This window comes from Acomys russatus, chromosome 23 (assembly GCF_903995435.1).
Source record: "Acomys russatus chromosome 23, mAcoRus1.1, whole genome shotgun sequence".
In the NCBI taxonomy this organism is placed as follows: Eukaryota; Metazoa; Chordata; class Mammalia; order Rodentia; family Muridae; genus Acomys; species Acomys russatus.
In genome coordinates, this window is record NC_067159.1 from 23,871,903 (window position 1) to 23,897,528 (window position 25,626).

Here is a 25,626-nt window from a genome sequence, read left to right on the forward strand (position 1 = left end):
GGGCTTCACCTAGAACTTGCTTTAGATGTGACCACAACAGTCACTGGGCAAAGAACTGCCCTTCGCCTTGCGTGCTGCCAGAACTCTGCCCAAACAGTGGACAAGCAAGATGCTGAAAAATCAACTGCTTCTTCTTGCCTTCGCAAGGTAGGTCAGCTCCCCAAGTCCCTTCTCCAAAGAAATATCTCTCAGATCTTCGGGGTCTGGTGGCCAAAGACTGATGACCTCTGGCCGCAGCAAGCCGTCAAGATTACCATGGAGGTCCCAAGGCTGGCTGTCCAAGTAGCAGGTAAGGCTCCATCATTCTTAAATGATACAGAGGCCATTTGGTCTATACTTCCTACTCAAATGTATCCTTCCCAGGTCTCTGTGATGGCAGTGATGATGGAGCCCTAATTTTATCAGACAGTTTAGCAGCAGCAAACCAAACTCAGCCACCTCCTCCCCCAAAGGCTGCAGCCGCCTGGTCAGTCCATTCATAGCTAGAAACTCGGCTTTCACCCTTAAAACAGTCCACTTTGTAGTAACTTTGGGTATAAAAGATGGTACATGTTGCTTGCTCATGATACAAATTTAAAAACTTTAAAACCAACAGTTTAAACTCACAAACAGGTTTGCCTTGCTGACAGGCTTCCCACTGGGAAAGGTAAACTCACAAAACAGGTTTCAATGGTTTAAAAAAAAAGGCCTTTGTTTAAGTATGTATTTAATTAAAAACTTGTTTTTCAATGACTGCTTTCAGTAACTAACCGTCTATGTCTCGTGGTTAATGACTGGACGTTTCCAGATAAAAGAAAAAGAGAAAGTTTAAAGTTAATGCAAGTTGTCAAGGTCTGAAGAAATTATTTAAATTGTTAGAAAGAAAGTTCTAAAGGTCTGAGAAAGTGCTTGCTGGTAGATAGAAAGTGAGACTTAAACCACACGGTGGTGGCACACACCTTTAATCCCAGCTCTCAGGGAGGCAGAAGCAGGCTGATCTCTGGATTTGAGGCCAATCTGATCTACAGGGTGAGTTCCAGGACAGCCAGGGCTACACAGAGAACCCTGTCTCAGTTAATTAATTAATTAATTAAAGAGGTGCTGAGGGTGCGCTGCGGAACTAGTCAGGACGGAGGAAACTAGATGGTATTGTAAGCGATATGGGGGAATCATGAACGGGCCTGCTCCCAAACTGCCGGTGCCCACTGGTGGGTGGATGGCCGGAGCCCAGGAGCAGGCGCTGACTCTGAGTCAAACTACCTCTTCCAGCCTCATCTTACCTACAAGACTGTCTTTGGAGTGAATGGTCCACTAGTAATCTTAGATCATATGAAGTTTCCCAGATAGGCTGAGATTGTCCACGTGACATTACCGGATGCCACAAAAAGAAGTAGGCAGGTTCTAGAAGTTAGTGGCTCCAAAGCAGTGGTTAGGTATTTGAAGGGACATTGGGTATAGATGCCAAGAAAACACCCCATGAGTTTACTGGGGATACTCTACAGGCACCAGTGTTTGAGGATAAGCTTGGTTGGGTATTCAACGGATCAGTAAAACCCATTGACCAAGGTCTTGTGGTGCTAGCTGAAGACTTCCTTGACATCATGGGTCAGCCAATCAACCCTCTGTGTCAGATCTACTCGGAGCAGATGATTCAGAAGGATATTTCTGCCATTGATGGAATGAACAGTATTGCTAGGGGTCAGCAAATCCACATCTTTTCTGCTGCTGGATTACCACATGACGAGATTGGTTTGGTAAAGAAATCCAAAGATGTAGTGGACTACAGTGAAGAAAACTTTGCCATTGTATTTGCTGCTATGGAGGGTAAACATGGAAACAGCCCGCTTCTTCAAATCTGACTTTGAAGAAAATGGCGCAATGAACAATGTCTGCCCTTTTTTGAACTTGGCTGATGGCCCAACTATCAAGAGAATTATCACCCCCTCACCTGCAGCTGAGTCTCTGGCTTACCAGAATGAGACTCATGTCCTGGCTGTCCTGACAGATATGAAATTGAACACTGAAGCACTTCGAGAGGTTTCAGCAGCCTGGGTAGAGGTTCCTGGTAGGCGAGGTTTCCCAGACTACATGTACACCAATTTAGCCATGATCTGTGAACGCGCTGGTGGTCTAGTGGAAGACAGAAATGGCTTTATTACTCAAATCTCTATTCTGGCCACGCCCAATGATGATATCAATCATCCCATCCGTGATTGGACTGACTACATTACTGAGGGACAGATATATGTAGACAGACAGCTCCGCAACAAACAGATTTACCCACCTATTAATGTGCCGCCCTCACTCTCTCGGTTGATGAATTTGGCTATTGGAGAAGCAATGACCAGAAAGGATCATGGTGACCTAGCTAGCTAGCTGTATGCATGCTATGCTATTGGTAAGGATATGCAAGCCATGAAGGCTGTGGTAGAAGAAGAAGGCCTGACCTCAGATGACCTTCTTTACTTGGAATGTCTGCAGAAGTCTGAGGAAAAATTTCATTATTTGAGGTCTCAATGAAAACCAAACTGTCTATGAGACTTTGGGCATCAGCTGGCAGTTGCAACGAATCTTCCAAAAAGAAAAACTAAAGAGAATTCCTCAGAGCACCCTGAGCGAATTCTACCCTCAGGACTCTGCAAAGCAGTAGTCGCTGCTGCTCAGTAGTTGCTGCTGCTCGAGTGGCGTGACCCTCTTGTGAAGTACTGGTTCTGTTTCCTGATTCCTTTTGTGGGAGTTCACCTGTTACCCTGTAATCAAAAAACAAAGGCTAGGAAGCTATTGTGCCAGAGTTGCAACGTTTAAACTGCTAACAGATTGAAAGAGCCCTGCTGGCGGGGGGCAGGGGCGGGGAACCTCACCTTCAGTGCTTTCTTTAAAGTAGCTGAGGGGTGGAGAAAAAGACGCAAGAAAATAGGTGGTGGGGTAAAATGGAAGAGGCAGAGAAGCCGAGCAGTTTGTGTGCTATGAAGAGAGATGGAACTGGAGACGTGAAGGCAGTTGCTGTTGTTGGTCCTTGGGAAATGGTGAAGTGCACCATCCATCAATGTAGCCAGTAACAAATGCAAGTGCCAGTGGGCCAATGCCTCTTCCTTTGAGAAAACCAACCACTGTATGAGTCGCTGTGACGTTCAGATCTGCATCCTAGCCCAGGAATGCAGCTACAGTGTGGAGACCCACAACGGTCTCGGCATGTCCTGCTGTGTTTTCTTCCCATCCTTGGCCTATTTGCTAATCTCTTATGGGGACGGTTCAACCCCGAGACTGGACAACTCTATGTTGAACTGGTTTTTCTGTGCTATGGGTAACTTGGTTATTTCCTTAGGAATCTTGGGGTTGGACAAACATTCGACCATCCTACCTTTCAGAAGAAGATGTCTTTGCCGACAGGGTGCGTGTGGCAGCACGGCGATGAACAAGCATGTGATAGAGAGGCGGAAGAGAAAGAGAAGGAAGAGAAAGAGAAGCAGAAGTGTTTGTGCGCTATGAAAAGAGAGAGACCTGGAGACATGAGAGCGGTGAGAAACAGCCTGATGTGAGTAGCTCATGTTGCCACCTGAGGCCACGGCGGTAATCTGGCCCTTGCTGCCACTGAGCAGGGGTCTGCTGTAGAGATGTCAATGGGCCACGTTAACACCAAATACCATTAAGACATCCTGGTCTGGGCTGTTCTCTGGAGTCATGTTGTTGTCTGAAGGTTAAACAGAGCTTGTCCCACCTCTAGCCTGGGCAGAACGTATGAGCAGGCCCCTAGGGCGGGAGAGCTGGCCCTTACCTTCATCAGACTTGACGTGGTGTGGATGCAGGAGAGATACCTCACTTCATACCCCTAGCTGCCTACGGCAGGTGGGAGATCTGGCCCCACCCCTTGCCTGGACAGCATGGGAGAGCTGGCCTGGTGGCATAGGTGCCGGAAAGCTGGCCCTTCCCCTAACTAGCTGTACAGTGGTGCATGGAATGGGAGATGATCGCACCCCTTGTTGTCTGTGGCCGGCTGAAGAACTCTCCCACAGCCACCTCGGGCTGCAGGACTTGGGAGAGCAGGACCCACACTTCGCCTGGGCGGCACAGTAGTGCTGGCCCTGGTGGAGGGGGCAATGGTGAGGCAGCCCCAGGGGCATGAGAGCAAGAGAGCTGGCCCTCATGGTGTGGTCGTAGAAGAGTTCGTGGGCAGACCTACATAGCTACCACTCAGGGCTAGATCCAGGACTTTGATTTAAATCTCCCGAATATCTACCTCATCTACAGGACTGCTGGAGCCGGTGAAAGGGCTGGTCCTGCAGAACCAAAGCCGCGGGAGCTCTATGACACAGGGCAAAACAACAGGATATCCCAGAGGAGTCCTGGTGAGGATCCAGTGCGGGGGGAATTTTGGCAGAAGCCAGAGACCTCAAACCAGATCAATGACTCACTACAGTGAACATTTGCAAGTGATTATTCAGTGTGACACTGAAATTGGGGTTTTTTGTTTGTTTGTTTGTTTGTTTTCTTTTCTTTCATTTTATTTGTTTTCTTTTGTTTTGCAGGGAAGGGGAAGGTTGTAAGGGCAGAGGGTCGCTATGGAGGGAGAGGAAGATGAGTGGGATTGGGGTGCATGATGTAAAATTCACCAAGCATCAATTTTTTTTTGGTAAAGGTTTTTAAAATATTATCATAATCACAGGCTCAACAATTTAAATTTCCTTCACTTGCTTTCTAAATATAGACTTAAAAGCTGTTCTCATTGTGCTGAGAACATCCCTGTCCCAATCTATAGGTCCAGACCTCTAGATGAAGGGAAAAAAATGGTTCATTGTTTTTCCTAAAACCATCCTTTGAGTCCTCAAGGTCTTCTTCCTCTTGTTGCTCTTCTCTGTCAAAAAAAAAAAAAAAAAAAATCCAGCCTTATTACAAATGTTTATACATCGCTCGTGCTGACAGCTTGTCAAGCTTTGTTTTTACTATGACTCCAACTGCTTACAACACTTTTTAACTGCTTTTTTTTTCTACAGTGAGGACTTCAGTGCAGAGTACAGACATGTTAACACCTTCTGTCCCCCAGTCTGTATGTGGTCCTGCAGCAGAATCAACTGCACCCCACAAATTGCTTCAAAATGGCCTGCACCTTGTTAACCCGAAGTGGTCTGTCAAAACTGGGGAGCCCAAACTTGCTCAACCAGTCCAGCCAAGTGGAGAACTGGCTTGCAGACTGTGGCCTTCAGGGACCAACTCCAAGGCTATGCTTTGATCTCCTTTGAGCCTCTAGCTCCTCCATCTCTAGCCAAACGCACTCCTAAAACTAAACATTCCAGCCTTTTGTTGGTGGTAAGAGGTGACATCAGTCTCTTCTGTGGCTCCTTCCTGCTGGTTGGGGGCTTGAAGAAAAAAAAAAATGGGAGTATGGAATGCTGATCCAAGGCAGTGCCAAAAGCCAGCAGGCACTGGGAGGAGACCAGAGGGAAGCATTTGGTTTCCTGGCATCAGGTGGTAAATACGCCTGAAGGAACCTGAAGAGACAGGGAACGATTTATTGCATTATTCTAAGAAGGCTAGAGATCGGTTCTCTGCACTCTTCCAGATGCCTCTGGATATTTTCTCTCTCTTACCCACAATAAAAACCTTTCACCTGGTGAAACAGTCCGTACTACATCCCTTTGCATACACTTTCCAACCCCAGTAGGATTCCTATAGACCGCCCAAGGATTACAAGCTAGTGTCAATCATACAGGATACTCTCCAGCACTTGACATTAAGACACTATTCCTGAAGATGTCACAGAACATGAAAAAAAAAAAAAATCAATCTAGTACTCTCCTGGAAACTTCATTCCTGAGTCTATAACTCTTCTCTTTCCACCTCTCAAGGGTGAGTGTCATAGACATGTATGTGCCAACACCTTCGGCTCATACAGAGTGTTCCAACAAAGATAATTGTACTGTGAGAGTCATTCAGTAAATCCTTGCTAGTTATAACACAAGGGATGGTATTTTATTTCCAAGAGATAGGCACATCAGCCTGACAGTCCCTTTAGTCTTAAACTACTTCATCAAGAAAACAGTACCAGCCAGGCATCTTAGCACACTCAGGAGGCAAAGGCAGGCTGACCTCTGAGTTTGAGGATGACTTGGTTTGTATGGTGAATTGTAGGACAGCCAGAGGTACACAGAAAAACCCTGTCTCAAACAAACAAACAAACAAACAAACTGAGGAGCATTCTCAGAGAGAAAAGCATTTAACATCCCTATTTCTACTTTTCCTTCTCTTTTCTTTCTTTCTTTGTTTCTTTGTTTCTTTCTTTCTTTCTGACTTCCTTCCTTCCTTCCTTCCTTTCCTTCTTTCCTTCCTTATCCTCGTCCCCGCTCCTCCTCCTCTTTCTTGGTCTGAAAAAGAATATCACATTTTAAAAATCTAAAATAAATAACTTCTCCCAGCAAACACACAGAGAGACCCCCCCTAAGTCCCCTTGAGACCTCTCTGACCTTCTTCTTCAAAGCCCAGTGCAAGTTAGAAAAGAGACTTTTATACTTTTTTGCAATTTAAATTTAAATAAGTGTTTCAGCTACATGCTTAATTTTAGGGAAGTTGAAAGGGAGGTTCAAGTGTTCCTAAGGCAAAAGATTTAAGGGGCTAAACAAAATACGCCATCCCCTTTTAAACTTAAGGCAGCCAGCCTCTCAAATGTCAAGTGCGTCCGTCTCCATTTCATTGACAACCATATGCGTCCTGGTTCAGAAATCTCTAAAGATGAAGTATGCAGTGTCATTTCTGTTCTTGCTTCTTCTGGGATGACCTCAAGCAGGTCAGTGTTAAAGGAATGCTGCCGGCCTCACAGTGAAGCAAGAGTCTGCCCTGAAATTAAGCAAGCAAAGCCACCTTTCTGATAACTTCTGCCCCAGTTTCAGAATGTCTTTCACCTTTCCCCTTGTTTTGATTCTTTAAAACAATCTGGATTGTCTGTTGGGTGTAGTGGTGAGGGTGGAAAATGGAGAGCTGCAAGGGAGGAGTCGTTCCTGTGCAAAGTCCAGATTTTCTCGCAGTCACAGGTTGGGCAGAATGTGATCAGCAGACAAGCTCTCTCAATGAGGAGAGGGGAAGAGATTTCCTGGGCCAAAGGGCAAGGGGAGCAGAGGTGAGGGCATTGATTTTGTCTGGTAATTATGCTCTTTCTCCCTCCCTTTTTATATCATGTTGAGGTTACTGTTGTGATAATTATTGAGGGAAGAAAAGATAATGCTGAGCAACGGGTAGAAGTCAGAGTTATATGAGTTTATCTGCAGAAAATTTCATAATATAGATTTAAGATTTCTTTTTTTAATTTTTTAAATTTTTATTTATTTATTTATTTTTAAGATTTCTTTTATTTATGTATTTATGTGTGTATGGGCCTATACATGCAGGTGCCTATTGAGGCCAGAAGAGGGCCCCCAAAAAAGACATCGGATACCTTGGAGGGGAAGTTATGGGTGGTTGTGAGCCACCTGATCTGGGGTTTGGGGAACAATATTCCAGTCCTCTGCAAGAGCAGCAAGCACTTTTAACTCCTGTGGTGTCCTTCCAGCCCAAAAGTGTTATAATATACAATCTTTAGATATGTGTGTGCTTACATATGTGTATCTATATACGTAAATGGTTTGTGAAACGTGCTTAAAGAGCTATTTATTTCCCTAATAGTAAGAAGATACACTTGAAAGCTTCTGGTTGGTGCCAGCCAGATCTTAAGAGCAAAGAGTCATTCCAGAGAGATGGGATTTGGTCCACATAATAGATGTCCTTGCAACAGGTTTTTGTATTAAAATGCTTACAATGCAGACTATGAAATACATACTCACATGTTAACCTTTGTCCCCGTTTGTGGGTGTTGGAGCAGGACACAGAGTCTGTCATCAGTGCCTGGACTCCTGGCCTAGGGCTGGGTTCAGGAGCAGGAAGCTGGCTTGCATAGGTAGATGTGGGAGACCAGAAGGGCTAAATTCTCATCTCCTTAAGACAGCCTTGACAAGCCTCGCAAACAATTGAGGATCAGCTGAAAGTGATGGCCTAGTGTGAACTAATGAAGACAATCCTGCAGGTTCCAAGCAGATCCAGGTTTGATTTCCAGTTTTGTCACTTAACTAGATGCATGAGCTACTCAGGATATTTAAATCCCAGTGTCATAGTTTCCTGATATTCAAAAGAATGGAAATCATAAATCTTATAGGCTATGATCCTTTGATAGAAGGGGCTGGGGTATAGCTCAGTGGTACTACACATGTTTAGCATGTTCTGGGCCTTGAGTTCAAGAAATAAAACATAATAATAATAATAATAATAATAATAATAATAATAATAAGAAGAAGAAGAAGAAGAAGAAGAAGAAGAAGAAGAAGAAGAAGAAGAAGAAGAAGAAGAAGAAGCCTGGCTAGCAATCAATTAAGACACAGACACTTATTATATTTTAAAATAGCCTTAGTTAACCTGGGGCAGAGCAGATATCAATCCTCTAAACTACCTCCCATAGTGGGGCGGGCATGAGATCCCTGTCTCAATCCCATGCCATCTGTTTCTAATAACTACTATCAAGTTACCTCCCATCCATAATCCCAAATACTTGCTAATGTTCTTCATCTGGGCCGGATTCTCCATCCACACTGCCATGTGCTTCTCTTCCATCTAACCCATGGCAGCCTCCTCTCTTCCCTTCAGGGTCTCTCTCCTTTCTCCTCTTGGCAGTCCTTTTCTTCCCAGAATTCCTCTCTCTCCTAGCCCCACCTATCTTTCCCCTGCCCAGGTGGGATGGCTTTTTATTAAGCAAAAGTTGGGTCACAGAGATAGCAAGCTGTAATTAGTGTCAAAATACATCAGACTATCCCCCAACAAATAACAACAACTCAATCTACTCAGTTTGTCTCATACAATTCTCAACTACATTGTCATCAACAGGATTCTGCCTGCCTATAGAAGTCTCTTTCTCATAGCCACAGCAGCTGCAGGAAAATGGCAAGCCCCCGTGTGTGGTCCTCTAACTCTCTCTACCAGACTCCTGGATATCTGGATTCTGGAAGAATGGCAGGTACCATTCGCACTGGCCCCAAGGCATCTGCAGATCTTAGGTGGTCTCAGGAAGCTGATCTCCCCTCAGAGCCCCTACCGTACTGCTGTCTGTCTGTCTGTCTGTCCATAGTATTAATAACTCTTCCAAACAATTTGTTACCCAAAGTGACAGCTCATCTCAGTTTCTTCCTTGAACCCCAAACCAAAGCCCCTCTGGACACCTTCATAGACATAGTAAGAAGTGTTTTTACTTTTTCTAAGTAAAGTCTAGATCTAGGCAAGCTGACAGTGGAGTTTTACTGTTGTCACACAAGAGTAATCTTTTCGGGAAGGTTCCTTTAAATCTGAGGGCCACTTGAGCATTTTCATTGGTATGTCCTTAAATGCCTGAAGGTTTCTTAAGACGACTGCTACACACTGCAAACCACTATGTTTAGCAGGAAGGCTAGTGCCTCGGTTCCAAAAATTACACAACATCCCAGTGTAAGTATCATGCCCAAGAAGAAAGGGTTGCCTACCATTGCTGTGGAGCCTTAAGTGGGACCTGCATAGATTAGGGGAACAGGCTACAAGGGTCTCCAAGCTCACTCCTTGGTCAGTAAGTTAGGCTCAAGGCCTTTACACCACTTTAGGAAGGTCTCAGTGGGGCATTATCCCTCAGGGGAAAAAAAAAAAAAAAAAAAAAAAAAAAAAAAAAAAAACACTATTCAACCCCCTCCCTTTCTCTGGGCTTGAAGTTGTGTTGAGGTAAATAAAATTCTCATTCTTCCTCTAACTCTCACACAACAACCATCACAAAGGGCCTTCTGACTCCAGATCTCCCCACATGCCAAGAAGCGCTTACATGGGTGCCAACTGGTGTCCTCCAATCCAGTGCAGCACTGGCTCTGTCTACTTCAAGATCATGTCAAGCCTCACAGTTGGAGAACATAGTCTCCTGAGGCTGCTTTCCTCCCACCTCCCAGATGCCAGTTGCAAGCCCCACATTGTATTAACTGTGCATATCTGGCCCACTGGCTATGGCTCAGATTCTCTCAACTTTTCCTCAGGTTTGATTAATTTGCTCAAGACTCAATATTCTTTTAATTATAATGACTGTGTAAGGAATGCAGAGGAACAGATGTATATATAGCTGGGGTAGGAAAATGGAGCTTTTGAGTATTTTATGGGGTTACCGTTTCCAGGAACAGCCACGTGATGTGTTCGGCTATATAGAAACTTCCTGGACCTGGTCCTTTTGGGTTTTGATGAAGCCTCTTTTGCATAGGTAGGATTGCTGATGGGCTGGGAGACCCAGCCAGTGAGACAACATCTGCTTGCACATGCTTCCTGATTGCACATACGTGTATATTTATACTATCCTCTCCAGGGTATGGGTGAGATCCCTCAAGTTTTATTACCTACTTCCTAGAAAAGGTAAGTTGGAGAATGAGAGAGTCTTTATGGTCAGTGCCAAGACAAAGAGACAGGAAAGATTGGATTTTTTTTTCTTTTTTTTTTTTAGTTTCTGTGAGTCACCTGGAGGAAGTGAAATTCTAGTCTGTATAGACGGACAAAAGCCAGGAAACATGAGCCTCACAGAGGCCCTTCCACACTGCCTGATAATGTTGGTGCTTGCCCCCTACTGCTCAAAATTCTTATGTCCATTTCCGGAACTATCATTTATTGCTTTTGCAATCAATCACCCTCCAATCACATCAAGACTTTTTTCATTGAGAAGGTCAAATGTTTTCATAAAAAGGTCTGTGAAGGTCTCTCTATTTGCCCGTGCAGGCCTCAGGAGGGTGTTTGGTGTGTGCTCAGCCAAGTGACAATTATCCTTATGATCGAGGACAATGGGGATCTCCCTTGAGAATCCAGATGGCTGGATTCAGTTCGAATTTCCCAGGCTGCCTGTGGTGACAACCACCATCGAGAGCATCAACAAGCTGTCATTGAATTGCTGGGGGAGGGGCGATGGGGGGAGGGGAGAGACATCATGTGTCTCGATTCTACACAACCACCCATCCCTTTTGTCCTGATTATTATCCAGAAACCGGTCAAGAGGCGATCTTTTAGGAATTACTGTGCTGACAAGAAGCTGTGAGAAAGCTTCTTGAGTCAAGTTTTGAGGTCATGCCATTGCCCAACACTTGAGGTGTGCATGGATACAAGTATTCCTGTTTGTTCGTGTTTGTCTTGAGACAGGGTCTCCTGGAGCCCAGGACAGCCTCAGACTCTCTAAGCTGCAAAGAAGGACTTTGAACTTATGATCCATCTCATTTTATTTCCCAAGGGCTGAGACGATAGGCACATGCCACCACGCTCCGTTTTCTGTAGTGTTAAGGTCTGCCCCCAGGGTGTGGTGCATGCTGAGCAAATGCTCCATCAGCTGGGCTACATCTTGAGCCTTGGAGGGAGTATTTGATGAATGGAAAAGGAGATTGAATATCTGTACTATCCATAACTGAGGTGAGGGTAGAGGAAGAAGGAGGCACGCCGTCAGCAAAGGAGGAAAGAGCCTCTCTAGCTGGCTGGGCTTGACACCTACTTTGCATTTCACACTGTGGGACAGCTGACCATGGGTCAACCAAGAGAAAGTGCAATCTTTTAGACCAGCCAAGTGCTTTATTTTCAATGTCAAGGTCTCAGAGTCATAGCCACAGTTTTACAGGATTGTTAGGTGTGTGCCTTTTTTTTTCCCCCTGACTTCTGCTGGGCTCATGCCTCTGGCAATATGCTTAAGGAGTCTACCTTAATCTGGACTGGTATCAAAATACCACTCATAAAGTTTCACCATAAACGTTCCAAGGCTCCAGAACTGGCCCCAGAGAATTTGCTAGAATTCTTTGAGTCTATCTCTCATTCTGCTGTGTTTCTCATGCTCTGGTTCTGTGAGCCCCATCCCAAGAAAGAAGAACTCAAATGTCACTCTCCTATGGCTTTTGACAAGAGTCTGTGTCACAGAATGTCTTCTAAAACTCAAAGCTCCATTACAGCCTCTGGGACTTGGTAGAAAACCTTGAGGCATTTTATTTTATTTTATTAATTTATTCATATTACATCTCAATTGTTAGCCCATCCCTTGTATCCTCCTATTCCTCCCTCCCTCCCACTTCCCCCCTACTCCCCTCCCCTATGTCTGAGACTGAGGGGGACCTCTTCCCCCTATATATGCTCTTAGGGTATCGAGTCTCTTCTTGGTAACCTGCTATCCTTCCTCTGATGCCACCAGGCCTCCCTATCCAGGGGACGTAGTCAGAAAAGGGGCACCAGAGTTCGTGTTTTTTGTCCCAGTGTCAGGTTGGTTATGCCAGCCTGTAGATGTGATTGAGCCACATAATGGCCTAGTTTCCAAAAAGTGCCACATCTCCTTCCCACCTGAAGGATGAGTATTACTCCATTTGCTATGGTGGAGCAGACCCAAAACTCCACAGCTAGACTGGCGAAGAAGGTTTGCAGCTCAGACAGTAGTCAGCGACAGCCAAGGTACTATCCAGGCCATGACTTTGAGTCAAGTTCAATAACAAAGCTGTAACTTTGTAATTCACTCTTACAACTGAAGGAGGGCGAGGAGGGGGAGGAGGAGGAGGAGGAGGAAGAGGATGGGAGGAGGGGGAGGTGGGGGAGGAGAACCAAGAGCTGGCGAGCTCAGTTAGTAGAGTGTTTCTTGTTTGGCATACATGAAGCCCTGGCTGGAGCCCCTGAAGGGACTGTCCTGTAACCCCAGCAATCAGAAGGTAGAGGCAGACAAGAGAATCCAAAGTTCAAGGTCATCGTTAGCTTTGTAGTAAATTCAAGGTCAGTTTGGACACATGGGACCTTATCTCCAAAGGAAATATTAAAAACAGGAAAGGGGGAAAAAAGAATCAATGCCTTCTTTTTTTGTTTTGTTTTGTTTTTCAAGACAAGGTTTCCCTGTGTAGCCTTGGCTGTCCTGGACTTGCTTTGTAGACCAGGTTGGCCTTGAACCCACAGCGATCCACCTGCCTCAGCCTCCCAAGTGCTGGAATTAAAGGCATGCGCCACCACGTCCAGCTGATCAATGCCTTCTTGTTCATAACACTTGGTTAATGTGTCCACTTCTGCTTCCCAGGGGCTCCTGAGTAAACCTGCAAAATGACTGCGGTGCCTTCAGTTTTCCTTTCCAGGGTACCATCTGTCTACACCTCCATCTTGGTTATAGTTCTTTGCCAAGAATGATGAAGACCCACCCCACCCCCGAGATTTTTCCTTACTTACAATTTAAACTAGCTGGCCATGGCTTCAGGCTGGCAGCAGAAGACATGAGACTCTTGGATCATGGACAAAGGCCCTAATCATTTGTTACAACTGCAAGAGGCATATACTGACATTTGTACTTATTTCCTAAGCCTCAGCGCCCACAATGTATCCAAAGGAGGACCAGATACACACACCATGGACAGTGTTACAAGACAGAAGCCCTAAGCTTAGGGGACTCGAACCTTTCATCACAGACAGCGAGCAAGCTTGTCCCTTTCCTCCAGAGACAGCATCATTACTGCCCTTTGGAGTTCTCTGTCATATTAATATCCTTAAAGCAGCAGCCAATAGCAAACATAGTCATGGAAGACTGGTTCACACAATAATATGGATTAATTTAAAAGATGTTATAAATTTAGGAGGCCAGATGTAAAAGACCTATATAATTTATGATTATGTTTATATGAAATTCTAGAAAATGAGAAATTACAGTGACAGAAACTAGACTGGGGATTTCTAGGTCTGTGGCAATGGCACTGGCTTCTCATGGTTGCAAGGAAACTTTGGGGAATGGTGATCATTTTTCATGTTTTAATTAATTGGTGGAGTTTATTGAGGTAAATTTATACAGGGAGGGCATACAATGCCATTTTGACCTAAGAATATGTGTAAGTGGTATTAATTATACTAACAACAATGTTGTACAGCCATCAACTTATTTCTAAAACCCTTTATCATCTCAAACAGAAATCACGTGCATGTTAAACAATGACTCCTCGTTCTCATAGATGACTTCTATTGCTTACAACTTTGGCCTAAATGCAGGTGATTTTTACAGTGCACTTCCTCTATGCATGCAGTACCTGTGGTAAAGGGCCTTTGTGTACTCTGATTAAGGTGTTCTTCCTTTCTCCAGCTAGTCCTATCTCAGTTAACTCAGCCAAACCTACCAGCATCTGTCTTTGAATGTGTACAAAACACATACAAATGGACAGAGAGAGAGAGAGAGAGAGAGAGAGAGAGAGAGAGAGAGAGAGAGACCCCATAACCACAGCTTCTTCCTTCAGCAGTGTAAAACAGTCCATGTTCAACAATGTTACACAGTCTATGTTGTGTTGTATTCTCAGATTTTTGACCCCTTCCCTCTTAATATTTCCCCCGCCTTAATAGACAGATTTCATGCTTATGTTTGTAAATGACAGAGATTTCCAGGCCAAAAGAAAAACAGGCCTCATTTCAAAAGATGGATCTTGCTGGCAGAGTGGTGAAGACCAACCAGTTACCTTTCACAAGGGAGACTGAGGCAAGACATCACAAGTTTGAGGCCAGCTTGGACAGTATACCAAGAGTCTACTGGAAGTGGGGAGAGAAAAGGAGGGAAAGAGGGAGAGAGGAGGTGATGAGGAGGAGGGAAGAGGGGAGGAGGGAAGAGGGGAGGAGGGGAATAGGAAGGATGAAGAGAGGCAAGAGTTGGAACCCATTGAGTATGCCATCCTTTCTAAGATGTCTCTCCCTCTAATGGCATCCTTCTGAGAACTAAACATCCTCCACCATGGCTTCTTCTCCTGCTGAGTATCTGCAGCTCAGAATCTGACTCATTGCTGTTGTGAATTCAGGGGGACGGAGGAAATAAAAATATATCTGTCCTTTTGGTTCCCCCTGATAGCTCCTTTCCCAAAGGCATGCAACCAACGCGTCCTCTCCATTAGACTAAGGCGATGTTGTGGTCCAAAGCAAAATCCTTTCTTTCCCAGAGATTCTGTAAAACCCACTGTGCAAGGTTAAAGGAGTGGCTATTTAGAACTCATTTCTCATTCTGAGGTAACCAAGTATGCAGTTAAGGAAAGAAATAAATGCACTCAACCGAGGGAACATAAAGGCTGGACCCTCAGCAGGTCAGACTGCTCTGAGGAAGCCATGCCCACTCTGAACACTTCCATCATACCTGTAGTGCTGAACTCTACTTTGGGCAGCTCAGAGACTGTAAAGGCAATAGGAGCACTAGCCTTGTACATACTTGGAGTTCCCTCTTCAATGCCCAATAATTCTACTATTTAAGGTCAAGAAACAATTTAGGGACAGACTGACCCTTGTAGCAGGCATCAGAGTCTCTTTGTAAGGTAGGGAGATTGATCCATAATACAGAAGTTAGGAGGTTAGGAGAGCCTTCTTCCAAGAGCTAAGGACAGGATCAATGCTAATGATCAGGGTAAAGGCTGAAGAGATGGCTCAGTGGATAAGAGCACTGGCTGCTCTTCCAGAGGACCAGGGTTCAGTGAGAGCCAACAGCCATCTTTAACTCCAGTTCAGGAGAGCTGATGCTGTCATCTGGCCTCTGTGGGCATCAGGCACACACCTATTGTATAGGCATCCATGCAAGCAAAATACTCATACATATGATTTTTTTAAAGTTTAAAAAAAAGAAAAAATAAACTAAAAAATAATAATAATCAAGGTACCTTGATGAGACACTCAGTCCTCAGTGTACATCCAGAAAAGTCACGGACTTTTGGAACATAACCATCGCATGGAATGAAGTGTGGCTTTCACTACATTGTCATCTCAACTGCTTCCAGATAGAGGGACCCTTGGAGAGAAAGAGATGATGCTTAGAATTCTAGCAGGTAGCAGCAGTGAAACCATCTGATGTCCACATTAGAATGGGAGCCCAGGAAGGAAGCACTTAATGTTTAAAAACAACTTCTGACAGACCACTGAAGAACACATGACAAAAATCTTTCCAAGTCCTTAAAGAGAACTGTGACCTCTCAGAAGAAGCTGGTTTTGAACCACAAATGGATTCCAATCAGGGATCTTACCCCACCCCAAACAGGATGGAAGAGGCCATTGCCATAGCTGAGTCAGAGATCAAGGCCACATTTTCCAGAGTACAGTCTTGAGTGAATGCATAAAGACAGCAATATAAGATCTATATTAAACAAAGCTCAACAACCTAGGGAAACGTCCCCACAATTGATTAACAAAAGATTACAACTGCAATATGAAAAACAATACCTCTAAGCCAGATAATAATAATAATAATAATAATAATAATAATAATAATAATAATAATAATAATGGGAAAATGGTAGTTTACCTCCAAGTAGAATGTACCAAGGGGAGTTTCTTTTTAAAGGGGTTGTTGTACATGTGTGATCTAAGGAAAATAAAAGGTATGATTCAATTATCTGGGGGTATTTGTAGCTCAAATTACTACTTCTAGTGCTAAAACAACAATTGGAGAGAAGGCTTCAGGAGCCTTGAGCAGAGAGGGTCAGGTCAGGAGAGTGATGGACTTTGTTCTAAAAAACAACCGCCAGAAGCATTCTCATAGGGAGAAACTCAGGACAACAACTCCTTTGAACTTCCCTTCCCTCTCTGATCTCTGCCAAACTTTCCCCTGGCTGAGCCAAGATTGGGGCCAAAGAGCATGGCTGCCAGGGTGACGAAGCTCACAGGGGTCACATTGGCAGGGCAAGTGTTAGGTAGAGAAAGAGGAAGAGACTATGAAGTACAAGCAGAACGTATGCCACACCGGGGAAATCACACAAATGTGTGAATCTCAGAGGAGTGGCTGCCAGTAGGGGCCGCTTCAGTTCATCAAAGCTGAGACTCTTAAGGAGTCAAGGACCTAAAAATCTGCCTGCGTAAACTCTGCTTGAGTCTGCCTGTCCTGCCCCATGGTTATCTGCAGATCTTGGCCAAGTCTTGCTCCCATCTTTACCAAACTTTGGGTCACATTCGGAACCCCAAAAAGCCAAGTTTGGCCACCTGCCCTCAAACAGCCCATTAAAACAGCCAATATAATAGCAAAAAGCAGAAAAAGGAGAAGTATTCAATGTAGTCACATTGGAAAGAAGGACAAAGAAATCCAGTGGGTGCCCCCTCCCAAGTCCTGAAGTAAAATTGACATTTAATAGAGGGCTGGGCTATGTACGTTAAGCTGTCCAGATCAATGTGTGGTCCCTCCCACCATTGACTGGGCTTCAGTCTCGTCCCATATGTTAGTCTAACAAATTGTAAATCTCTTTTCTGGAAACAAGATGGTCTAGGGGAATTTCCATTTAGTGTGTGTGTGTGTGTGTGTGTGTGTGTGTGTGTTGGGATGTGTGTGTGTGTGTGTGTTGGGATGTGTGTGTGTGTGTGTGTGTGTGTGTGTGTGTGTGTGTGTTGGGATGTGTGTGTGTAAATATTTAGTGCTCGGAAAAAAATTGATAAAAGTTGGAAATAAAAAAAAAAAGTTGGAAATAACCTTAATTTACCTCACGGTTTCTGATACCCACGTGTGTTGGTTTTCTATGCTGGGTAACACATTGTACAACTTGATAGCTTAAAAGCAAAAGAAGTGTATTACCTCACAGTCTGTGTGGGTCAGAACTCGCTTCATGGCTTACCTATGGCTCTACATGGTTCTGTTATAAATGGAGCCATAGGTTCCTGTGTTGAGGAGTGGTCCTTAGCTGATGGCATTGTTAAGAGGTGAAGAATGACGGTCATGAAGACATTAACTGCATCCGTCAGTTAATTCACTGATAAGCTCATACTGACTATGCTATTGTGAAGTAATGGCCTAGATAGAAGAAATGGGCCACTGGGGGGACATGCCCTTGAAGAACATCTGTCCCTGGTTCCTTCCTGTCACACTTTGTCTCCTCTGTGTGATGAGGTGACTACTTGCTTGGCCCCACTATGTGCTGCCCATCATGATGTTCTGCATTTTCAACACGGGGACCAGAAGACATAGAAACCCTTGAAACTGTACATTTACACTGGTCTCCCTTGTTTTCTCAGGCATTTTGTCAAAGTAATGAAAAGCAACTCACAGCCTTTTCCAGAGGTGTAGATCTACTGCTGACTCAGGCTGTGACCTCATGTAAAGAGCTGGTGGAAAGGCTGGTGTGGGCAGCCTCTCTTCCTGCTGGAGTAGTAAGACCCACATCAAACACTTAGACTTTGAATCAATAAAAATAAAAACCTGAAAAACCATAAAAAACCATGGTAAGGCTACATCTCTGCCTTGATCCTAGCCCTTCTAGGTCTTCCTTCTAGAAGGTTCGCTCTTCATTTTGAAAAGAAACATGGTGATTAGGGAATGAAGCCCAAGCTGACTGCAGTTTTACCACTTCTTGCTTTGTTCTTTGTGAATATGTTTCTCTGTCTTATATCAGGTAACAGGGTTGGCATCTAAACCAGAAAATAGAATTTCGTATTGTATCAACTCTTACTCAAGTTCCAGTCTCAGGAAGTCCCCTTCAAACTTGCAAAAACCCTTGCTTCCTGAAAACACTGCCATAACTCTCTCTCTCTCTCTCTCTCTCTCTCTCTCTCTCTCTCTCTCTCTCTCTCTCTCTCTCTCTCTCTCTCTTCCTCTGTGACCATAAACACTCTCATTTTTCATAATTTCCTCTCAAATAGGGATTTTCATCCTTTATCACTTTGCTCCTCTGTAGAGTGGGTAGAAGGTGGTCCTCTGTATTTGGTGAATGAATTTCCTCCTTCAACAATGAACAAATATTATAATTGGTTAATGACCTTCTCAAAACATTACTAGGTCAGAGTAGTACCCTAAGGCCAGTGACAGTGAAATGCTCTTGATTGCACAAGAGAAAAGCTTGTCTTATGCTTACCTAAGCAAGCTCAGCAAAGAGTCCAAAGTTCTAAAGATCCAGGAGAATTATGTGTGACGTTCGCTCTGTGCTGAGGGCTGTGGCTTTGTTTGAGTGTGCAACTCTTGGCTCACCTTTGCCCTAGTCTTCAGGCTGATTCTTTTTTTCTATACTTTCACATGGCACCTGCAGTCATGTGCCTTTACCAGGGTGTGCTTTCTCAGCTTCCCAAGCCTTGTGCGTCTCATTAGTTTCAGAGTCTTAGGAGATTCCCCTCTTCTACTCAGGCGATGTTTTAATGTGGAGGAAGTAGCTACATGGTGTATCCTCCATCACCCACTCAGGCGGTGTTAGTTAGTACCAACTGTATACAAGGCATTTTGCCAGGCCCTGGGGAAACAGCAGAGAACCAAGTAAGGAAAACCCTTGCTCACATGGAGGGCAACCCAAAATAAGGGAACATAGAAATGCCAAGTAGGGTAAGAGCTGCCGGGAATGGTCACAGCTTGCTAGCCTACAAAGGGTGGTTTCGAGACCTCGCAGAAACAGTCACCCTGGATCAGTCTCTGGCATGATGCACAGGCATGCACACACTTGCTCATAGACTCCCCCCCCCCTCTCTCTCTCTCTCACACACACACACACACACACACACAACCATACACACACACACACTCACACACACCATACACACATACCACACATACTCACACCATACACACATACACACACCACATAAACAGAGAGAGAGAGAGAGAGAGAGAGAGAGAGAGAGAGAGAAAACAAATAATTGAGAGACTATGAGCAGGGAAGGCAAAGGGGAGAAATCCTGGGGCCAAGAAAGTGAAGAATGCAGGATGAGCGCTAAGTAAGCCCAGAGGCCCTGGGAGGTGCATGCAAGACCCAAGGAGCATAGAGCAGAGTGGGTAGAAGGTGAGGAGAAGTGAGAACTGAGCCTGTCCAGCCTAATAGGCCATGGGAGAGATGGAAGCTGGAGGGGACCATAAACTAGATCTTCTAAGGGCAGGAAGTCACCTTTAAGCTGTAGCCACACTGCTGTCACTATGTTACTGTCATCTCCTACCCACCTCTTCCTGTCACAGAGCTTATCTCACATGGAAGGCTGGCAATAGCAGTTGTTCTCCTCGCTGCCTGATTCTGAGGTATGAAGTGCCTTGCGGGCAGCCAGGTTGACTAGAGGGGCTATGGGCAAGAGTCGCCAGGAGGCTTTCTCCGGATTCCAGAGAGGTGTAGACTGCCTGAGTAAGTGGTGGTCAAGGTCACAGGGTGAGAGATGAGGGCTGGATAGGACAAAGACGATGGAGATTGAATTGAGTGTTTCTACAAAACAAAGATGGGCAGAGAGGGAAAGGGAGGCAGATGAGGAAGAGATGACTGAGAGAGCAGCAGAGCACGGAGTGTATTTAGAGAGGTGAGTGCTCTGACGTGTCAGCTGTGCGCCATGTGTTGGGGAGAGGAAGGACTCCCATCCACACATTCTGAGTGGAGTTTTCTTTGCCGTTTCCATTGCCTGGTAAACTCTTACTCATCCTTCAGATAAATTGTCACCTCTTCGAAACTCCCTTGGCCCTCTGCAAACACCTTCCTTCTATCATTTGCTGTGCACAATGCATGATAAATTTTCTGTTCTTCCTGCTGGATTACATGAGGATGTCCTTAGGGGTCAATTTAAACCTTTCTATCCCTGCCATTTAAAACTGTACCTGGGCTATAATAGGTAAGAAACAAGCAATAAATGAATTATTGGTAATGACGAAGGAGAATAGAGTAAAAGGGATGGCCAAGAGAGATAAAATTTGAAAGATGGGGCTGGAGAGATGGCTCAGCAGTTAAGAGCACTGACTGCTCTTCCAGAGGTCATGAGTTCAATTCCCAGCAACCACAGGGAGGCTCACAACCATCAATGATGTGATTTGATGCCTTCTTTTGGCCTGTAGGTGTATATGCAGGCAGAGCACTGTATATACAATAAATAAATAAATCTTTTAAAATTTTTGAAATATATGAGCTAGATTACTATAGTGAGGCTTCTCCTTGACATGGATGAGGGTGTTAATGAAGGCTTTTAGAAAATGCTGTATCTGGAAGGAAGAGGTAGAAATATTAAGTGAACACAAAATATGGTGAAGGGTTGCAATTGCTCACTGAGAAGAGATTTGAGAGAAAAGTAGGATAGTTTTTTAGATGGAGCTGAAAGGCATAAGAACAAGTCTTTTGATTTCCCGGAGACATACATATTTCTTGATGCAACCACATAATGCAGTCATGAGAATCAGAGGCACCCAAGATAGAATTTTCCACAGGAATTGGCATGAGGGTAAGTGGCACATTCCTAACCTACATGGTGTGTAAACAGGTGGGTTTGTGGCATTTTCTAGTCAGTGCTCTTGTAATTACATAATAACAGCTTTTCACGTCTTGAATTCTTTCCCCTCTGTTTTAGAACAATTGGGAGAATGAAAGTTAAATGGCCTCTAATGTTCCTTTTAACTTTTACTTTATCGGATTGTTGGACTGTTTCATGGTGTGCTCTTTCTCAATGGTTCTTAAGCAAGGAGAACTCCAGGCTCCCCACTCCGCCACCCCCATCTGCACCCCCACCTCTTGGAACTCTCCTTCCCCCTGGGGCCGTTTGGCAATGCAGGGGTGAGGGGCCTTTTTTGGATGTTACAGAGAAATACTGTTATTAACTGGATGGGCTATCGCTTAGCACCCCACAGTGCACGTGAGAGTCCCCAGAAATGAAGAACCATCAGGTCTCACACGTCAGCAGTACAAGGGTTGAGAAACCCTTCCAAGCTTTTTCAAAAGTAATAACACAGGCTTAAGATTTTTGTGGATGCTGTTTCTTTTCTCTCTGTTTTGCGATGTACCAGAGGAGGGTGCTGGAAGAGTCCTTTTGTCTTAAAGCCGGTGAAGGTTTGTTTTTTTCTGTGTTACACCAAAATATCCACAAGATGGTGCCAAAGGATTCCTTTTGAATACTTAAGGGAGCCATTCCATCTCTGGTTTTTGTTTTGTTTTTGTTTTGGGGATACTACTGTTAGTACCTTTAACATGAACAGTTCATCAAATCAACTGTAAATGTTTCAGTTGAAACATAGAACAAATTATTTTTCCCTGTTCTACAGCGAATCATAAAAAGGTACTAGACAGCACATTTTTCTGCTTTTATTTACTCAGTAAAGATTGAGCAGCAGGGCAGGTGACATGGCTTAGCAGGAAAAGCCTTGCAAGCGCGACAACTCCCATCCACATACACCCGGTGGCATAAATGTGACCCTCCCCACCATGATAAATATATGTAAATTTTTTTAAATGACTGAACAACAACAACAACAAAAAAAAGATGAAAATGACATTACAGTGGTAGAGAGTTAGCAGCCCCACCTTGTAAAAAAAAGAATTGGGCTTGTTGGCATCTGTTTTAAAGAGCTTGTGTTTTGAGGGATGGTGGTGAAGAATTCTGTCTTTACTGGGTATGGCTTCTTTTTCCATTATGCCTGAGCAATGGAGGGGCCAAGCAGAGGTGAAGCAATGGGGCTTCCTTCAAGTCCTGGGCTCTATTCAAAAAAAAAACTTGCAGCGGATTTTTACATAGTAAATTAAAAACAAATGACTTAGATTAGCAAACCTTTCACCTCATCCTATTGTTTCCTACCCTGAGGCAAATGCTGTGAGGTTAGGAGCCTAGGGAGCCTGCATCCCTGCATGTCTACCATGCACACGCCCTCAATCATCCGCTTAGATAGCACTCAGGCTGAGACCCACTCAGAGCCAGCAAGTGTGCATAGCTTTGGGGCAGATGAAACCAGTGTGGTGGCTCATGACTTCATCCAGTTATTTGGAAAAAGCAATTAAGAGTTCAGGCCTACCCTGAGTAGTATCGGGAGACCTTGTCTCAGACACATACTACACTACACAACACACACACACACAAAAAAAAAAAAAAAAAAAATGGGGGAAAACAACAAAGGAGAAAGGAATTCATGACTTCCCAAGTGTTCTACTGTGTCCATCCAAACAGTAAGAATTTTTCACATTCTTTTTCTGCCTGTACTCGCTCACATTTGTTTGTAAGTTTTTATTCCTCTATCCATCTATTAATATCTATCTCTCTATTGAAAGAGGATCTCTATATCCCAAGTGGCCTTGAACTCATTAAGTAGCCAAGGATGACCTTGAACTGCTCATCCTCCTGACACTGCCTCTTGAGAGTTTGGGAATTATAGGTATAAGCCACCATGACCAGTTTCTTCCAAGCTGGAGCTCAAACACAGAGCTTTATGCATGCTAGGCAAGCACTCTCCCAACAGATCTTGCACCCCAAGCCTTCGCATTTGTGTTTATGTAAAGAGTAAGTTTAAGAGTGAATTTGAAGCTAGAAAGAACGCAGAAGTCTAGAACCAGAGCATCCTGGTTTCAGAGCATCCAAATTTGCTAAGAAGTCTCAGGGAAGGGAAAGAGAGAGAAGAAAGCAAGAAGAGGTATATAACACACATAATTCTCAAATAACTCTACCAGTTTTTGCCTTTTACATTTATATGACAGATAGGTAAATGGAGAATAAGAAGTTAAGATGTTTTCACAGTCACTCAACTAGTAAAGCGAGGAACAAGGAATCAACTAGATAGCTAAGAAATGCCAAGTATGAGGAATCTTAATCAACCTGGCAACTAACCACCCATAACCTTGAATATTTATGCTGCATAGAGTACATCAAAGGACTATATCGAAAACAGATTATGTACACCCATGGTTTTGACTGTCAGTGACCACAGGAGGGACACAGGGGACTTCAGTTTTTGCAGGGAAGAGACTTCTCACTCTCCTTAGGAAAGTGTCCTGGGCTGCTGGGCAGTTTCCAGACTAGTGTGGAAGATAGGCTTCTAGGCTTGGGTCCACGGCCTATCTAGTGACAACTGCCTGGCTTCTTCAAAGATGGCCATTTCCCTCTCCTGTTTATTGATAATGCCATAAAAAGAAAAGCGCTTGTAAACAACTTGCATGCATGAGCAATCTAATTAAAATAATTAAGGTAATAGCTTGTGGGGGGAAAAAGCAGTAAGACTAATTATTATAGAGTGGCTGCGTGGGAGGAGAAGAATTGCTCACATTCTTTAGGTCTAAGCAGCCCTGAAAGCCTAGGTGATTTAACAAATCTCTTCTGAGGTCATGGTTCCCCTCCTCCCCAACCTCGCCTTAACCTCATCTTGAGTTTTAATTTCCTTCTTGGCAACAGTCGTGAGGTGGTGACCCTCCGATGCTTCTCAGTCCAGATTGTTCCTTCTAGTCAAACACTCAGGGCTTTTTTGTTTTGTTTTGTTTCTTTTCTTTTTAAACCCTGAGAAGTATGTGTGTTTAGAATGGGAGGGGCAGCTGAAGGGATAACTCAAGTGATTAGAGAGCGCTGACTGCTCTTCCACAGGACCTGGGTTCAATTCCCAGCACCCAGATGGCAGCTCACAGTTGTCTGTAGCTCCAGTTCCAGATCATCTGACACCCTCTTCTGGCCTTTGCAGGCACCAGGTACACACGTACATAGTGTACAGACAGACAGGCCTGCTGGCTAAACACAAATATACTTTTTTAAAAAAATTAAAATAACCATTAAGAAATTAAACTTAAGATGAGAGACTGCATGCTGGTACATGTCTTTAATCCCAGCACTTGGGAGGCTGAGGCAGGCGGATCACTGTGAGTTCTAGGCCAACCTGGTCTACAAAGCAAGTCCAAGACAGCCAAGGCTACGCAGAGAAACCCTGTCTAAACAAAAACAAAAAAGAAAAAAAGGAAAAAGATGAGAGCTGTACAACACCTATTGAAATGATGCATAGAGTGCAGAGCCTCTTTGAGAAGGTCTTCCCTATGGATCTAACTGTTACTGATCCAGCCCTTCCTTAATTGAGCAAGTCTGGAGGAAATAAAGGCTGTGCTTGGGCTGTAGTCTAGAATATTTTTGTTTCATTTTTGAGCATCACCTGGGTCCATTGAGACCCCAATCTGTGCCTGGGGGCACAGATGTTCACACCAAGGAGACGTAGATTTGGATTACAAGAATCTACCATAAGAAGCTGAGAGAGATGGTTCACACCTCTCATTCCAGTGCTGAAGAGGCAGAGACAAGGAGGGCCTTGGAGCCAGCTGCCTTGGTGAGCTTTAGGGAGAAACCATGTCTCAAAAAAAATAAGGTGGAAGATGATTGAGGAAGGTACTTCTGGCCTGTATGCACACTACACACTTAAGTGCTTACACACAAATACACAGTAAAATATTGTTATGATGATTTTTTAAAACCCGCCAAAACATAGTTGGTTTAAGGAAAAAAGTTTACTCTAGAAAGGTGGTAGAATGGGAGGGGGTGCACCCCAGAGAGACAGAACAAGACAAAGAGTAAGAGAGAGTTGGGGATGTTGGACAGGTCCTTTTTATCTACTGGGCACCTGGTGGCAGCAGGTGATGATGTCAGAGGTTGCTAGACAACCTACAAGCAGGCTGGTAAGAACACCTAACAAATAAATAACTACTACTGCTACTACTACATTTGATATTTTAAAGTAAGGGAACATCTGAAAGGTGATTGAAAATATATACCCAATTTTCTTTTGTTCAGGAAAACTCACCGGAGCAGACGCTTTTCGTTTCATGAGTACAGTCTGGTAGAGGATGAGGGCAAAACCAAACTATATCACAACCAAGTCAATCACTTAAAGCCAGATTCCTGTGCTTAAATGCTCATTCAGCCATTCCCAGCTCCTTACTGGCTAGCTTTGTGGGGGGTCTGCAACAACAATCCCAGTTCACTTCC

The 25,626-nt window shown here is 44.2% G+C and overlaps 1 pseudogene; it reads left to right on the forward strand.

Annotated features, from left to right (window-relative positions):
* The first annotated feature begins 255 nt into the window (after window positions 1–255).
* On the forward strand, window positions 256–4,163 carry LOC127206171 (V-type proton ATPase subunit B, brain isoform-like; annotated as a pseudogene).
* Window positions 4,164–25,626: the final 21,463 nt, after the last annotated feature.